Consider the following 4,837-nt stretch of genomic DNA (forward strand, 5'->3'; position numbering starts at 1 on the left):
GGTCTTCTAGAGACCTGATTGTAGACATGATGTGTTTGTTCACAAAAAAAAAGCAAGCACCGTGACCTATCAAGCGCAGACAGTGGATGTCTGTTCATGTATTAGCTGTTTTGGATCGCTCTATCAGGGGGCCACACCGACGTTCAGGATTACGGATGGGCATTCGCAGCTGTCTTAGTATCATGAAGAGTACTTCTCTGCTGTCACGCATGGTAGCGTTGTGATCGATATTCTTTCTGGAGGTTGGGCATGATAGGCTTCAGTGAATCAGCATTGCCTCTTTTTCCTCTACACAACTTCGCAGTTTGTTTTCTGCAGTGGGCATTTGGCTGCCGTGAGCAACGTGTACCACCTGGCTCCAAATTATACTCATCTTGGTACTTTTTGAGATCTGGCAGACCGCACTCTGGTGGTCATTGACACATTTTGTGGGAAATGAACTGGCAGGAACATGCAGCTATACCCGCTTCTTTGTCTGAAGGTGGAAATGGCGCAAGGCCTCGCAATTACTCTATTAAAATCTCCGCCAAAAATCATCCGGAGGAGTTCTGTGAAGTGTCACGGCCGCACAAATGATATGTGTCTCTCAGCGCTTGAGCAATAATTGATACTGCGGCAATCGAGTATTATGAGCATGCCAAGGATTCATCGGCCGATAGTTTTAACAAGATGCCGAAAATAGCAGAGCAGGAGCGGCCGCTCTGCTCCCGTTGTCATTATAGCTTGTGTTTCAGAGAAGGGGAAAGAGAATTTTTATAACTAGGCTTTTTGTAGCGTAACGGCGGCTTCTGCGGCACAATAATGTCTACGTTCGCGGACATCAGAAAACATGTAAATATTGGAAACTTGTTAGGCGCTTAAGTAGCTTCTGACTAGTAACTTTTAACTATGACAGGCTATTGGTTGCAATTACAGACTTGTAGCTGCTCATTAGTAATAGCCATATAGGTTTTTTTTTAGCATTTCAGAGACGCGGTTATCCTCGGCGCTGTGGCTCAACAAAGTCTCGCTACACTGTGCCAAAATACCTGCAGTTTCGAAAGGCATGCTGGCAAAGCAACCTTTCCAGTGCACGTAACTAGTTAAAATTCAATATTTGTCGAGCCACAGCGTCAAAGGTAATCGCGTTTTCGAAATTCTAAGAACTGACGTGGCCATTACTAACGACAGGCTACAAGTCTCTAATTGCAACCATAGCCTAACAGTTATAGTTAAAAAGTTAATTATCAGGAATAAGTTAAGCATGTAAGAAGTTAGCATTATTTATATGTTTTATGATGTCGGCCAACGCAGGTATTATTGTGCTGAAGAAGCCGCCTTCATACATGAAAAAGCCTATTTACAAAAATTTCGGTTCACCTTATTTGAAACACCTGGTCAATGTTGCAGAAAGATTCAACATGTTCTGCAGAAACTGTAAGCAGGTTCTGCGTTTTCACAATGACGTATCTTGCTGAACAGAACTTGCTCGTCGACGTTAAGTCTTTGTAATTGTAGCTCCGCTTGACTGAGACTTTACATTATTGCGGGGCTTTAGGAGCGAAAACACTATTTTGCCATTAGAGTTTCCTCGATTGCATTGAGCGCTATTGCACAAAGTTTTACAGGAAAAGGTAATTACAGAAGTTCGCTCCACGTACCAGTTTAACAGTGTTAATGCCCTGCGCACTGGTAAACATTGCTTCGGCCTATACGTATTTTCGCTGCAGCCCCGGTTTTCTGGTAGCCACTTTCAGCAAGTAGCTATCGAATGCATTCGAGGGCGTTGCTGGTGATGCAAAACGACTTCGAAACAGAGCTACTTACCTTTTTGCAACTTTAAATTTCAAAAATACTTCAATGTCGACACATATAATCTACAACTTTCTTCACGTTTTTTTTTTTCCCGAGGAAAAAAAAATTCTTTTTTGTACCTTAAAGACAGGGCGGTTCACTTCAGCCCCTGTTCAGCCGTAAACTCTGTCCGAAGGTGGTAATAGTGAATACGTTTGATCTCCTCGTGCGGGCTTTCAAGAATATGAACACACATCTTGATACTTCTGGCGATGTGTTTTCGGACGTTAACCGCCGTGTGGCTACATTATGCATCATATTAAGGCGAAAGCCTTTAATGTCTCATCGTTGTAAGCAGCAGTTGTCGACAGAAATGTCACACTTTTCAATTGGTCGAAACGGTCGTGACGTCACAGTGCGCGAATTTAAAACGGAGCCAATTGTACTTTGGCTAGTAACCATGCAACCAATTGAAGAGATCGTGTAGTGATGCTCGAAGTAAGTGGGACTGAGCTTAGTTAATTGCTTAATTACCCAATTAACCTGATTACCTTTTCTAGTCAGGCCATATAAATAAATAAAACCGATTAGGAAATTCGTCGAGCTAGGGAATCGAACCCAGAGTCAGCTTGCACGAAACAAATAAGACCGGCTTATTTCCAGTCTAATCTTATTCGCGGTCTAAAAGCTCTCTCGGTTTTGAAGAAAGGAAAGGCGCATAGCTGGTTCATTTTGTCAGTGGACACCTCATTTGCACCACGAACTCTGAAAGTTCGGTAACTGAATGTTTTAGTCGGAGTTCGTGGTGCATTTGAGGTGTCCACTGACAAAATGAACCAGCTATGCGCCTTTCCTTTCTTCAAAACCGAGAGAGCTTTTAGACCGCGAATAAGATAAGACTGGAAATAAGCCGGTCTTATTTGTTTCGTGCAAGCCGACCCTGGTCTTCGGCGTGCGAGACGAGCATGCTATCCACTCCGCCATGCCAGCTCGAAGGTTTGGAATGAACAAAGGCGCGTCTAGTGAATAGGGTGTCTTCGCTCACTCCCATCCTCCTCCTTTCCCTTCCGGCGAGGTTTAGGTGTCCACCGAGATATGAGAGACAGATACATTTCCTTTCCTCAAAAAACCAATTTACCGACGAGCGAGGCGTAGAACCGAATGGGCGATGGCATTCTATGGACTCCCTCGCAGCGTTGCTAGACGCTGTTGCGTTCCACTCTTAGAGGCGAAGCTTAACATCTTAACCACATATCAGTGACCACACTTTAGGTCAAATAAGTGCCCCCCTGAATTTTGACGGGTGTCCACCGAGATATGCGAGACAGTTACTGCGTAATTTCCTTTCCTCAAATACAATTTTCGTTTTCTTCATTACGGGCCGCCTTTGTCTTCTTTCACTCCCACTTCCTCCCTTCCTCTACGGTGCGGTTGAGGTGTACACGAAAATGACAGAGAATTGAATTTCCTTTCCTCAAAAAAGAGCTGCATTCAAAGGGCCAAGGCATCGCGCCGAACGGGTGGTGGCGTTCCGTGGTCTCCCTGGCAGCGCTACAACACGCTGTCGCGTTCCACTCCTAAAGGCGAAGCTTAAGCGTCATTAATTAAGAGTTAATTAGTATTCGGGCATTAATCAGTAATTAACCATTAATTAGTGATTTGTCATCACTTAGGAATTAGCACACAATTATATGCGACGCCACCAGTGCCACAGAAGCAGCGAAAGTGGTGCAGAGAACGCTTTCGCCTCTACCCACTTTAGACAGTCAAAGTGCCCCCTGAATTTTTTCTTTTGGTGCACGAGCACTGCGATTTCGTGTTTTTGGAGAGATCAGTTAATATTTGCCACCTTTGTCAAGGGTCGCTTCGCCGTCTACACTTGAATGGTTATCCGTCTACTCATCTTCCCATGGTCTGCGTATCAAAAGATACTGTTGTTATTTTTCCAACCAACGAATCCTATAATAATGATATTAGTCAATTGCGAATATGTGCTCATAAGCACTTCAAGATGTTTATAAAAGTTTAGGCTGGCGTCTGAATTAATCGACCATTTATAACAGACCCAAACAGCTTCTCCACAGCAAGAAAAAAAACAATTATATAATTTAATCTGAGGTAACAACGAAATAAATGCAAACTTAGGAGCATGACATAGATAATGTTCTATGTGCTTTTTGCCGGCAGCACGAACTATGGTTGGACATCTAGGAAAGAAGTGCCAAACGCCGCGCCACCGAACTGAAAGGCGCTTTTCACAGCGTGTCTCTCATTTGCATCCAAAGAATGTGGCACGAAGCTTTCTTTATTTGTCTGAAGGTGGCGGCAGTAAAAAAAAATGGCAGTGGCATAATCTCGTATATTTAGGATTGCTTCCGGTCTTCGAAAGCTGTTAAGCTTCGCCGGTAGGAGTTTTTTGGTCGCCATACAGATACATTGTAAGAGAGTGCGATATATGTATAAGGAGACTGATCTTGGCCGTTCAGAGCAGTCGGCAAAATTATCCTTCAAAGATATATAATTCGTCAATTGCAGCGTTCTCAATTCCTCAGTTGCAGCGTTCATTTCACCAAAACATAACTTCAATGTTTCTAACGTTAAGATTTGCATCTGGTCTTTTCGTGCAGCACATTTTGGGCGAACCTACCTACATACCACATTTATATACATTTGCAAACCATCAATGTCCTTCCTAAGGCTCAGTAGTCACGGCAGTCTTCGCACCTTAAAAAACTATTCTAGTGAGCACCATGTTTATGAATTCTTTAAAAAGATTCTCAATTGAGCTTCTCATGCACAGTGCTTTTTTAATAGGCGTCCTAGATAGACGCTTAACTGCCTTTTTCAGCACTAAGAGACAGCAGAGGCTAGACAGCATGGTTGGATTGTAGTGTTGCTATTGTTTTCGGCAAAAATCTTCGCGCGTTAAAGGGAGAGCTACACGAAAAAAGAAGCTTTTGTGCAAAAACAATTCAAACAAAGCGACCAAAGCACAATTGAAAAAGGGAATAGTGGCGCATTTAGCATGTACTATAATGCACCTTGTGATAAAATATGCTGTATG

This window comes from Amblyomma mixtum, chromosome 8, assembly GCF_055824585.1.
Source record: "Amblyomma mixtum isolate Tamu chromosome 8, ASM5582458v1, whole genome shotgun sequence".
NCBI lineage: Eukaryota > Metazoa > Arthropoda > Arachnida > Ixodida > Ixodidae > Amblyomma > Amblyomma mixtum.